The 14,508-nt window shown below is 37.0% G+C and overlaps 1 long non-coding RNA gene across 1 annotated transcript; it reads left to right on the plus strand.

The window, feature by feature from the left end:
• The first annotated feature begins 7,157 nt into the window (after positions 1–7,157).
• LOC139729159 (uncharacterized) lies at positions 7,158–10,819 on the plus strand. Its single transcript, XR_011710854.1, has 3 exons — positions 7,158–7,379; positions 10,338–10,361; positions 10,790–10,819. It is a non-coding gene; the product is annotated as an uncharacterized lncRNA (long non-coding RNA).
• Positions 10,820–14,508: the final 3,689 nt, after the last annotated feature.

Consider the following 14,508-nt stretch of genomic DNA (forward strand, 5'->3'; position numbering starts at 1 on the left):
AGCAATTATTCCCCCTGCTTTCTGAAAGCGGTTGGTCCATTGCTCTTTCATAATTCTAGAAAAGCGATTTTTTTTTTGAATACAAATACATATAAATACATGTCTTATGATAATGATATATCGTCTGACAAAACTATGCTCTGAAAACAAAACAAAAACGTAGCGAAAGAAATACGAGGGTCGTACCACTGGATGAGATGTAGGCCTACTTGGTTTTGTTGGTTGTTGGGAGCATGGAAGAAAGGGGTAAAATGTTCTTTGGAAATATTGCTTTTGATTGTATGGATATCCGACTTGAAATTGTTTCTTACATTTTTTTTTCCATGGTGACTGATATTGCGTTCAATCATATCAATTGCACATATTGTTACTTATCTTTCATTACTACCAAGATGTGTTTATTTTATTGACCTTTTATGCGCTGACAAGGTGATCAATGCAATCACTTTCTCCTTGATTATTACTTTATCTTCTTGGAATTCTTTGATTCCTTTTTGTGTGTTACGTCTTATTACACATGGAGTTAATTGTTTTGGATTAACGTGTTCAATATTGCAGTTCACGTATATTGTTTAGAAGAAGCTGGTTTTAATTTAGTTGTTTATACCCAATGTGCATACATGTTTTTTACATATAGTTTTTGAATTACTACTTAATGTGATTCCCTCATTTCTGCCTCAGTTTTACAACTTTCAGTATTTCGACACAGAAACAGAAAATGGTTTCATGATTTGTTTACCATGTGGTTTGAAAAAAAAGTTTTTAATTGCCTTTTAACTATCATTTCACTTGATATTTTAGCAGTATTATTAACACCATGTTTTATTTGATATTTCTATGACCTTTTGTTTCCTTCTAGCTCTTTCCACTTTCCTCAATAATCCTTTATTGATGCCGTATTATTCTGTATGTTTCATCATTTGCTATACACTTAAGTCACATTTTGTATCCAGTTCCCTCTCTCATTTTCTCATCGGAGAATACAGATCACCTGTCCCGCTGTAATAAACTTCCTTGAAACGAGGACGTTTCGTTTTGTAAGATGGAAGTAACGTAATATATCAAATGTAGGAATGTTTGTGGTACAAACCCCTACGTTTCAGCTACAGACTCGGGGGAAAAACTCCTTCATTGCTATTCTGAGAATTTTGACCTACCCAACTGGTCATCACATCCTGTGGTCAGTCTACACACCCTACACCTCCCAGTAGCCTACCCTCTTCGCATAAACATTACTTGATAACCTGTCTCCCCATTGTTTAATTGTTTGCAAGTTTCTCCCCCATCATTCCCATCATGTAATATGTAAATCTCTGATGTAAGTGACCCATGGAATAATCGTGGTCAGTACTAAAGTGCCCCTTTATTTTATTATAATTCGAATCCCTCTACTTTGAATATTGTAGATTAAGCCCCTCCCTCTAGTAGGCCTATATTATAAAAGTTACCGTGTGCATGATGTGCTTGGGAAAAGGAGTTCTCTCTTTCACCTTCTTCGGGTAAAGACTAGTACATTACGTTGGTCTCTCTCGCCATCCCTCGTTAGGGAAGACATATGGCCGTCTGATAGGGAGTACTATATTACATGAATATTAAATCTTGTATCTCCCATCGTCGCCTGGAAAATCATAATTTTGATTATATAGCTGTTGTCATATTCTTAAATGATTTTGGAGTGAGCATTCCCGTGATTATTCAAAATAAAGAGCCCGGAATTAGATATTGTATATGAAATGGCATCGCGGTCTCTTCTTCTTCTCTTCTTCTCTTTGTGTCAAGCGTCGAGAAAAAACTTTATCAATGTATCACCGATATAACGCCATCGAATAACACCACTTAAAATAAAAAGGTGTTACACTACTAACGTTCTACTTACGTGTGACCTGCGTGTCAGGTGCATGGGTGGCGAGTGAGGGCTAACAACTCGATGAAGGAATGGCAGAAGTCCCACAGAATGTCATAATCTTGGTCGCGTACGGGAACTGGAAAGTTTGCGTTACAGCTGCGAAGTACCTGCGTGGGAGTTGCCTGCGAGATGCTACCGCTAGTGGCCTCCTACCGGTGTTCTGCGTGGGCCTACAGTAGTCTGCGGGCAACCACCGCGACTCACCCGGAAAAAGGTATTGATCGTGGTCAAAACTTGGCTCCGGGTAAATCGAACTTGCGTGCACACCTCCAGGCAACTACAGGCGAGATGCGACTAGTATACTATCAGGTGCGGAGCAACTGCTGGGAGATCCGGGTAGGAAAAATTTTCCCTGCAAGTCAGCCCGCAAGGCTTCCCCAGACAAGGTTTGACAAGACCTTGAGCAGGCTCAAAACTCGTTTCGGGTGAGTCGCGGGGTTTGCCCGCAGAGGTGCACGCAGAACACCAGTAGGAGGTCCTTAGCGCGGCAACAACTCGCAGGCAACTCCCACGCAGGTACTTCACAGCTGTAGAAACGCAGATGCTTCGCAGCTGTGACACAGGTACTTCGCAGTCCCCGTATAGCTGAAAATGTATCGGTTTCAAAGCTCTCAAGCAGGTCACACGGAATACACGCAAGTAGCAGGTAAATAGCACGCGTCTAGCAGTAAGGCGCAAGCACGGAACTCGCCAACATCTTAGTCCGCCCGCAGAAAATTCTCCTGCGTGCTGGAAAATCCCTACTCCCAACAAGCCCGCGTAGCTTACCCGGAAAGGTGTTACAGTATCTTAACCTATTGAGGAAGGGTGCCGATGTTGAGGTACTCTTTTAAAGCCGTGCAAAGAAAATGCATCGCACACACTAAAATGGCCTTATTTCATTACGGAGATTGAGAATCAACAGGACGGTCACGATCTTCGAAACTCCAGTATTTATGGTATATTTGAGGCAAAACTTAGGAGAATTCGTTCTATACTTTTGGAATAAATAAGCTGCAGATCCTTAGGGTGACGATAGGTGGTACCATGAATCATAATACTGCCCTCTGACGTTGCCCCTCGTATACTGGCTTATACATACTCGGATCTTTGCAGATATCTTAATCCCACTAGGAAATCTGACCAAGTTTAAATTAGATATCGCACAAAATCAGTGATATTCCTAATGTTGGCTGTACGCTTTGTCAGTGGCGTAACTACGGGGGGGGGGGGGAGGGGGGGGGGGCACGTGCCCCCCAATCCGCTGGTTAAGAAAAAAAAAATATACCAAAATGGTAATTCAAGGGTTAGTAAACTGCTTTTGAAATCGACATGAAAGGGTGATCAAAAAATAAGATATGTCTCTATAAGATTTCTTTCAACCATAATTAAAGAGGCGTGATTCCTTGTTTGCATTCTGAATATAAGCAGGATGTGCGCAGTGTACTCCGAACATCCGAACGGCAAAAAGAGTCGCTGCAATGTTGCGCAATGTGATGTAGAATGTACACCTTTGTACTAGGTGTTTCAAAAAACATTCCTACTTTGGATTCTTAATAATTCATAAACTGTATATCAGATAACACTGTCATTGATATGAGTACTAGCTGAATAGTGTGCAATTTGGTTGGAGGTGGTTTGAAAATGAAAGCATAAATCAGTTTCATGAAATCCATGATTAATTTCACAGTTAGGTTCCAGATTTTGCTCTATTTTCAACGCTCTGTACAAAATTTCACTTTGCACCGGGGTCAATGGGTGTGTATGGGAGTGTGTGGTAAACACCATGACAATGGTCCTAGACAATGGTTAGGGTTTGAATGCTTCATTATCTATTCATGAGAAATTCCACTATCACAACTAGTCTTTATTCAGCCTCTGCCAGTATCTGTGTAAAGTCAAACACCTGCCGATACTGTCTTGGGTCTCGACAGTGCTCTCCCTACTTCTGAAAAACGAAATTACCTTGAATACCTTCTGTTCTATCGTAAACATGGTGACAGGAAGCAAAGAAAATCAATTAGAGTATACACTTGTATAAATGGAGCCTTAAATAAATCTACTGTGAAACATATCGCCCTAAATAAAAAGAATGATAAATGCTGCTGAACTCTTTACCAAAAATAATTTCTTTGTATCAAAAAGCAAAAAAATTGTCAGACTATTTAATTAGTAGACAGTTGTATTAAAATGAAGAACTTTAGATAATTTATGCTTATTTATATCCCAAATTTAGTGATATGTGAAGCAAAATTGAAAATGATTGCCAGCTGGAATGGAATGTGGTGTTTGCAAGCACTTGGAAACGTGTGCTTCCTTTTTCCATGTGCATGCATTTTACCCTATACCGTGCATGAATCCAGACTAGCAGTGCCCAGGGCAATCCACATGAATTATTGATTAAGCATTCATGTGCCTGGGAGCTCGAGACTGACGCCTAGTCAACAGGTGGTTCAGGCATGTCCATTGTTCAGGGCCATTGTCAGCACACACTCACATACACATCATTGGTTCCTGTGCAAGGTTCAATTTTTGTACAGAGGGTTAAAATTTGACCAAAAACTGAAACCTTACTTCAAAATCAATCTTAGATTTAATGAAACTGAACAATGCTTTCACATTCAAATTACCTCCAACCAAATTGTACACTATTCAGCTATTATTTATATCAATGACAGTTTTATCGGATGAATACTTCTTAAACTATTAATGATCAAAAGTGGGAAATGTTTTTTGAAACACCTAGTACCTTACGCTTCGTTATATCAAAGCTATAGATCATTGATTTTGCAGTGTTGCTTTACATACTACTGTATATTAAAATGCCTTGCATTGCCGATATTAAGACTTGACCTAGACTATTTCCTAACTTGTCCATGTATATAAAACACACACACACACACACACACACACACACACACACAAACACAAAGAATTAGGGGATGCTCTATAGTGCAGATTTTGGATATCCTTCCCCCGCTTGGTCACTTCGACGCCCCCTCGCTGGTCATACCTCCCCCAATCATGAGCATAAATCGACACCCTTGACTACCAGTGGCGGATCGGGGGGGGGGGGGGCGCACCGCCCCCTCTCTTAATTTCCAAAGCGAAAAAATATAGCTACAAACGGCAGTTTTTGGACTAAAATGTCAAAATTTTCAATCTCGCTCGCTCCGCTCGCTCGCATTCAATCGCTATGCCATTCTCCTGATGTTACTGCCAGTAATTGCCAGCAGTTGCACCCAGTGCGCCTCCCCCCCCCCTTAATTTCCAAAGCGTAAAAAAGTATAGCTACAAACGGCAGTTTGGGGACTGTAAAATGTCAAAATTTTCAAGCTCGCTCGCTTCGCTCGCTCGCATTTAATCGTTATGCCATTCTCCTGATGTTACTGCCAGTAATTGCCAGCAGTTGAGCCAGGTGCGCCTCCCCCTTAATTTCCAAAGCGAAAAATATAACTACAAACGGCAGTTGGGGGACTGTAGAATGTCAAAAAATTTCAAGCTCGCTTGCTTCGCTCGCTCGCATTTAATCGTTATGTCATTCTCCAAATGTTGCTGCCAGTGATTGCCAGCAGTTGACCCCGGTGCGCCCCCTCCCCTAATTTCCAAAGCGAAAAATGTAGCTAAAAAAGGCAGTTTTGGGACTGTAAAATTTCAAAATTATCAAGCTCGCTCGCATTTAATCGTTATGCCATTCTCCTGATGTTGCTGCCAGTAATTGCCAGCAGTTGCGTCCGGTGCGCCCCCTTAAATTTCAAAAGCGAAAAATATAGCTACAAACGGCAGTTTTTGGACTGTAAAAATGTCACAATTTTCAAGCTCGCTCGCATTGTATTGTTATGTAATTCTCCTGATGTTGCTGACAGTAATTTGTCGTTTCACACCGTCATTACACAATCCATGTAAGGAAAACTTACAATGTTGCTCAATGACTGCGATGTTGAATGTATCACATTCCGTAATGTATTGTAGTCCCCATTAAGTTTGCAGACTGACAGCGCACGCACACACGCACAAGCATACACACCCTCAAAATTACTTTTCCACGAGGTGCTCCCCCCCCCAATGTCTCGACCCACGGTACGCCAGTGCGCTCTGTTTATATTTTGGTTACTTTTAAAGAGGGCATTCGCATGTGAATTTCAAGATAGGTAGTTCACTGATGATCCTCCATTGAAGGGTAAAGACAATTATAAAACACAACGGATATACACAGAAACATAACGCACACATTTGAGAGCTGATTTAAAGTTGTAACAATCTAAAGCTGTTGCTATAGACATGATTATTAATGCAGTAAAGCAAGAAGAGTCTGGGATGTCTAAGAACCCCTTTCTGGAGTACAGACAACTGCTTTTATTGTGTATATTGCTATATCAAACTTGATCAAATGATGATCATTATGTGCAGAATTGCCAAGATCTAAATTAAGTAGGAATGAAATTACATCTTTAATCAATTAGTGGCAAAACGTACAGCTCATCCAATTTGTTTGTACATCAATCGCAGGAAGAACGTTGGGTATTAATAGCTTTTTTTTTTTCCGGAATTGAGTTTCCCTGTGATCTTTTGTCTTCGTTTGTCTTGAACCTAAGAACTCAACTTCAACTTCAAAAACATCCTTCTCAGCCCAAGGTCTATAGGATGACGGGTGTCTCCACCAGGTTCCACAGTTTCCTGTTATGATATTCTACTTTCCCTTTTGAAAGGAAGGAAAATATTATTTTCCCCTGTGATCTTTTGTCTTCGTTTGTCTTGAACTAAGGACTCAACTTTGATACGATTTCAAAAACATCCTTCTCAGCCTAAAGTCTCCAGGATGGCGGGTGCCTTCACCAGGTACCACATTTTCCTGCTATGATATTCCTCTTTCCCTTTTAAAAGGATAAATAATATTTCCACACTTCCCCATTTGACCTAGCAACACGTCCAGTTTCATTCTGTTTTGAAACGAAAGCAAATAATTATTCACCCACTTCCCCATTTTATCTAGCAGTAGATTAAGTTTCATTCTGCTTTGAAACGAAAGCAAATATTCTTCCACTTCCCTATTTTACCTAGCAGTAGGTCCAATTTCACTCCGGTATGAAACAAAAGTAAGTTATCTCCCACTTCCCCATTTTAACTAGCAATACGCCCAGTTTCCCAGGTGTGCGTGCCATCCAAATGTCTATCCATCCTATACCCAAAAGCTCTATTCGAGATAAAGACCTGTGACCATACGCCTAAAGTATCAGATTGTCTTTGAACACCTCAACAAGAAGAAGGTCCTATCGGTAAGAGGATGCATCAACCTCACTAGCCATTTACTAAACACTGCGAGCAGTGAATCGGTTGAGGTACTAAGACACATTGAGGAAAATCAGCGTGTTTTTCCTTTCATGGTTGATGTCTTCTCGTTTGTGTTGAGTTGAAGATCGCAAAGTTGAGATGTTTACAGCAGCCATTGCCGCAACTTTCCTCTTTCTACTCTTCCATAATTCATGCGTTCACGGTAAGTATCTTGTCACTTAGCCGCAAAAGGTTGTTAATAGTCTTTTTATTAAGTATTAAGTACATCGTTACCAACTTTTTGACCAAATGACGAGTTATTATTCTGAGATTCGATTGAAAGCAAGTTATATATTTATTGTTGAAGCCCTTAACTCATATATTTAATTTGTCATTAATAGCAGGAATTGTTCCAATAAAATTGAAAGTTGCATTGTTATTCCAGTATTTAAAAAAAAACCAAGATAAGCATTTCTTAAAATCCTTGAAAAGATTGTATATAACCGCTTATATGTATTTTGTAATACAACAATATCTTATGTAATTCTTGATTTGGATTTTGCACTAATTTTTCAACTGAAATGACTCTTGTCGATCTGCAAGATAGTATTCTTACTGCGTTAAATGATAATTTGCATGTTATTGGTATTTTTCTTGATTTATCTAAAGCTTTTGATTTTATAAATCATGAAATATTGATTCAAAAGCTGAATTGTTATGGTATTAGAGGTCGTCTATTAAAGTGGTTTAGGAGTTATTTGAACAATCTGACACAAGTTACATTATATAAAGATACTTTATTGGATACATGTGACGTTTTACGTGGAGTCCCCCAGGGTTCCATATTAGGGCCATTGTTATTCATGATATTTATTCATGATATGTGCAATATTTCACGTGTGATTAAATTCATTTCATTTGCAGATGATTCTACTTTACTGTTTGAATGGTAAATAAATAATAAATAATTTGAATAATGAGTTATTCAAATTGTCAAAATGGGTTTGTGATAACAGATTAGTTGTAAATACTGAAAAATCAAATTATTTGTACTTTTTTAAAGGGGAGAAAAAGATTCCAGATTTGAAACTTTGTGGCGTAAAAATGAATGATGTAACATTTCCTCGAGTTAAATGTACACAATTTTTAGGGGTTTATATTAATTGCAATTTGAACTGGAAAAAAACATAAATAAAATAATTTCGAGAAATATGGAGTAATCAACAGACTAAAAGGTATTTTACCAGCGAAGGTTTTGATTTTGGTATATGACAGTTTAATTTTATCTTATTTGAATTATTGTAATGCTGTATGGGCAAATACTCATCAATCAAATTTACACGACACATTTATATTTAAAAAATGAGCAATTCGATTCTGTACAAACTCGCATCATAAAGCGCCGTCAATGCCTTTGTTTCTGAAAATGAATGTTTTGAATATATATCCATTGAATAAGTTTAATATTATTATGTAAAATTATGTTCAAACATAAAATGAACTTGTTACCTGAAATGATTTCTGGTATGTTTAAATCTAATGATCAAGTTCATAGTCATAATACTCGAATTAGTAGTAAATATGAGATGTATGCAATGCACACACTTAGACACACTGGACCCTCATTATGGAATTCTTTACCAGATACAGTTATAAATTCTCCAACTACAAACATTTTTAAAGAAAAATCAATCTTAAAAGACATTATTAGAAAGTAAGAGTAGTCATTATGAAATACACTATGATTATAGATAATTTTATGGTTTTTGTTTTCTAGGGGTTGACTACGCACTACTACTTAATTCTTCAATGGAAATGTAATTTTTGTGTATGTTTGTCGTTTTTTGGTAATATTTTCCCCTATCCTATGTCTTGATCGTAAAGCAATATTGTTTCCCATTATTATTTCTGTTGGGAATTACCCTGACAAGACTCCGTTCTTTTATAGTTTCCATGTTTCATTTATAGTTATTATATGTTATGTATGCATGTTCATGTACTCGTTTCCTGTCCTCAGTTTGTCATTGTTCAAATGATATGCTTTTAAATGAAACAGAATAAAGTTCAAGTTCAAGTTCAAGTTCACGTTCAAGATTCCTAAGTTGATTGCAATGTGGTATTTGATAAAGCTATTTCAATTTATCTTATGCTTTTAACTTGGAAGAAAGATAATGTCTTGATTGTCTATGATGTAGAAAATGTTCGCTTAACATATGATTATTTGGAGCTTGTATGTCCTTTTAAACTTCCTTGTATGACTTTTAAACATCGAATAAGCCATTCATGTGTCGTTGTGGGGGCTTCATCAAATGTTTTTTTTTTTTTTTTGTAAGAACAAATTTGAATATTTCTTCATGTTTCTACAGATCTTCGATTTCTTTTCATGTAGACGTGACAAACTAGAGAGACAGACGAACGGATAATTATATTTATGACATGTTCTATAAAAAAAAAAATCTGGCTTCAGCACGAAAGAGGCTTTGCATGCTTTGTTTTGGTTTGTTTTCACCTTTGTTTTCTTAACCCATCGTGTCCCTTGACTCTTGAGTGTGGGTATCTTACAGAGATCTGGATGAGACTATTGCTATAGTTAATTGTTAATCTATCCAAAAAAAAGGAGAAATATTTGCAGAAATTGACAGAAAACTAAAATTGTGGAAAGAATTTTACAACGTTTTGAATACTGTAACCATGGTAACGAGCAATATTAATTCGGGCTTCCCAAGGCACCTTAATAATGCCTTGTCGTAACGTAAATACAGAACGATTCAAGTCGTGTGTGAATTGATTGACATGCCATAATACAATTGATTGATGGACAACATATGCACACGTTTCTTAAGGTACGCTGGGCGCCACATTAAAAGATAAAACAGACGAATAAAATCAAATTTAGTATGTAAATAACACAACAGTGTCAAGAGCCTGACGGCTATAAAAAGAAACCCAAGATTATTTTAGTAGCTGTTTCCATCCAGTTATTATCCTGTTGCTGCGCAGGCGAATTGCTCCCTCAACATCAGTAGGACGTACATTTCTCAGGTGATATGCAACGAAACCATATTTTAACTTGCGACGAAATAACATGCCTCCTCCTAACGTTTTATTTTGTCTGTCTTTCTCCTCCTCTGTTTCTGCACACGTCTGTTCTTCTTCTGCACGCACCCGCGGATCCCACTAGGGAACTTGCGATGGAGTTTGGGAGGTAAGAGCATCATGCCACATGAGCACGAACCAAGTACTTCAGCACTCTACCCCTTCAACCTCCTTTCCCTCCCCATCTCTTCCCTCTCACCATCATCGCATTTTTTGAAATAGTTTTTCATAATTTAATTCGAGTTTTGAACATTTTCTTTCAGAAAAACAAAATGCGTTCCAGTATTTCGATTGACCAACGCAGTTTCTTTCACCCGAGAGTATGATATTTTATTGTTGGCGGATGTTTCCTCATGTGTACATCCCGTTTGTCTGTATTATGGTATCCATCAAAGCATTTCTGTTGTTTATATCAATTTGTGATAATTGTACCCACGCCCCCTCCAAAAAAATGAGAGACTAAAACAGGCATTTTCTTCAGATAGATTTCTTGTATTATGTCTTTAATGTACTGATTCATCTATCTGATTGTTGTAGAAGAGTTCATGCTGTTGCGGATCACAGTAGACGAGCAGTGTACGCTTCTAACCTTAGGAATATCTCATACACAAGACTCCCTCTCTTGACGCTGGTAGCCCGTGGAGCCTTGACTACGACCCTGTTCGCCAACTTCTCTTCTGGACGTACCCTGGGAATCCCGGACGAATCAGAGCTCTCACCTCGACGGATCAGACGCTACTGTGATTGTTTCAACAGACATAAGAGGTACAATTTAAAAGATAATCAACAAACTACCGATACGATCATGATTTTCCTTTTTCCATATTTGCTTTTTCACACAAGGACTCAACAACAAATGGTTGAAAAGTTGAACGCCTATACCCTTATTTATTTGATTGATTTATTGATTTATTGATTCCTGTATTGCCATTGTACATGAACGTACAATATATATATAATATATATATATATATATATATATATATATATATATTGTACGTTCATGTACAATGACAATACAGGAATCAATAAATCAATATATTATATACATACATTGTTGGAGCCATACATGATTATACATAATCATCAGTTGTCAACAAAATATTTTTCTTCATTGCCTTTACACAATGTACAGCAGAAATGTATCAGCAATACTAGCGTACAATGAATAATACAGTAGGGCTACAGCTTAGGCGTGGCTTGATTTGCTTGCAGCCCTCGTACATAATACACATAGAAAAATAGGAGGGAGGGATGACTTGCGTAGAGATAGAATAGTAGAAAGGAGAAAGGGAAAGGAGAGGTATGTCTGCTTTCATTAAAAGCTTACACAAAGTATGTTCACTTGAATCACTGATCAGTAAGGCATGACAAAATATTTCTCACCGAGGTACAGGTGAACAGTTACAGTTCATGGTTGCATACATGATTACATAATAAATGAAATGCGGCGATACTTCTATCAAGGAGATTCGAAAATGGAGTCACAACAGTCTTATTCGCTTTGATCCCATGCTCAAAGCCGCCATTAAAAAAATATTTGAAGTATGTGTCAAAGTGGATCTGCCGCTCAGATGCGAAGACAATTGACTCGTGTCTCATTGCATAATCACCAGCCACTTTCCAAGGAAGATACATCTTTGTGATGGTAATTATTTTTCGCTATCCCTACTTACAAACGATGGGCGGTAGACAATGGTAACGGCACGGGGATGCGCGAATAGAAATTGCTCAAATATTGCTGAAATAGATATCATAATTACTCGACTGTACGTGTCTGTACGCTAATCTGACATATTAATTTATAAAGAACTATACTTGAAGATGATACTTTATCAGTTTCGTTCGGCGGAAATAATGAGGAAAGTGATAAAACCGGCTTTCCATGAGGGTAAAATTTCAAACACTTTCACAAAATACAGCTAAGATTTACACTTTTGCACATAATTATTTCGAACGGAATTGACTTTTGTTTTATATGCTTTATCATTAGGTGAAATTTCATTGCATTTGTTATATAAACGAGCAACATATACCCGACATTATGTTAAAGTTAAAAATGAATCTTCAGATTGCTCAGAAAGATGGCGGCTTCAAGCATCGAACACCAAAGGCAAAAATGCACCTGTGGAATTCTTTTATCCAACCATAGAAAACTGACAGCTGATTTAATAATCATATTCAGTTGTAACTCCATCTCTCGAACCTCCTTGCTTCTACGAAGGAATTTCGTGTATTATACACTGACAATGATAACGACATCACTGATTTCGAAAAATTAACATTGTTTTGACAGCTTTCCTAAAAGAATACAAGGACTTTAAACTTCGAATTTCAGAAAGAAGAGAGTTCCAAACATCGGGTCCGGTGTGTTTGATAGATTTTAAAGCCATCACTGTTTTAGGATTATATAAATGAAATTTAGCAGATTGTCTCGTGGGATAAGAATGTATGTCCTTGTTTAATTGAAATAGTGATAAGAAAGAAGATGGCAACTGACCATTATGTAAACGAAACATAAAGAATGAATTTTGCAAAAAATTAATGTCATTTACCTTGAGTGTTTTTAATAATTCTGCGAATAAAGGATCTGAATGGCCTCGATAACCTGAGTTGGTGCATATATGTATAGCTTTCTTTTGTAGAAGTATTATCTTATCAATGTGACATTTTGAAGTTGTCCATATAATGTTGCAATATGTAATGTACGATCATATCAACGAGTTATATAACCCAAATAAAATGTTCTTAGGAACATCATACTTAAGCTTATGGAGTATACAAACGTTACGAGACACTTTATCAGAGATGTATTGCACATGAGTGTTTCATTTCATATTTTCGTTCATGTAAATTCCGAGAAATTTGATACTTTCTTTTTGTTCCAGTGATATACCATCCAATATAATAATCAAATGTTGTGTATCATTTTATGCTTCTTGATATGAAAATAAATAAAACTTGTCTTTTTTAATTTGAGTGATAATCTATTACTCTTAAAACTGTAGATAATTTTGGTAATTCAGTATTAAGATTTCTTAGGAGGGAATGAAAATCAGAATTGGAACAGAATACGTTGGTGTCATCGGCAAACATGATATATGGCAGTAACATAGATGAGTTAGAAATATCATCTATATACACCAGAAATAGTAGCGGTCCCAATATGGATCCTCGTGGGACGCCACATTGTATAGGTAATACTTCAGAGTTATCATATTCATAATACACATATTGCTTTCTATTCGATAAGTAATCTTTGAACCATTCTAGTGGAATGCCACAAACTCCATAGCAATGCAATTTACGCATAAGAATGGTGTGGTCAAGAGTGTCGAATGCCTTGCTTAGGTCCATGAAAACACCGATGACATGTTTTTGTTCAGCTAAGGCAGTCGACACTCTATCGTATAATTGGGCTAGTGCCATATCTGTAGAATGAAATTTCCTGAAACCATATTGGTCTTGATTAAGTATATCATTCTGAATCAAAAAAATCATACAGTCTGTTAAAAACCTTATTACCTTAGAAAGACTGGGAAGAATAGAGATAGGACGGTAATTGGATACAAGAGAGGGGTCATCTTTACTTTTGTATATTGGAATAACTTTTGCGATTTTACATGCATTCGGAAATATACCAGTTGAGAGGGACAAGTTACAAATATGTACTAAAGGTGTCAATATACTACCAGCAATTTGCTTTTAAAAAGATGTGCTCATTTCATCATGACCAACTGCATAACTTGATTTCAATGAATGTACAATGTCATGGATCTCACTACAATCTGTTGGTTTAAAAGATATTGAATTACCATTTGACGTACCTAAATACAGCGAGAAATTTGTTTGTGTGGGATCTATTTTTGAAGCTTGACTAGGACCTATATTAACAAAATACTCATTAAAACAGCACGCCAAATTTTTAGGATCACAGGGTGTTTGTCCGTAACGTATAATTTGATATGTTGACACCTTCTGTTGCTTACCAATAACCTCATTAATAACTTTCAAAGTGGCTGACATGTTTCCTGTAGCATCTTTAAAGGCTTCCGTGTAATACATTCTGCGGGAAAGCCTTATAATATGTGTCAGTTTATGTCTATATGATTTATATCGATTAACATTATCCTTATTAATTTCGGGATTAAAGGTAAATATGGATAAGACTAAAGTATTAAGATTGGGATTATATCAGCATTTGCAATTGGATATTAATTTTGGAGAAACAGTTGATTTTGTGAAGATACTTGGGG

This window comes from Diadema antillarum, unplaced genomic scaffold, assembly GCF_040938485.1.
Source record: "Diadema antillarum isolate AM-2024a unplaced genomic scaffold, OU_Dant_1.0 scf00000020, whole genome shotgun sequence".
Lineage (NCBI taxonomy): Eukaryota > Metazoa > Echinodermata > Echinoidea > Diadematoida > Diadematidae > Diadema > Diadema antillarum.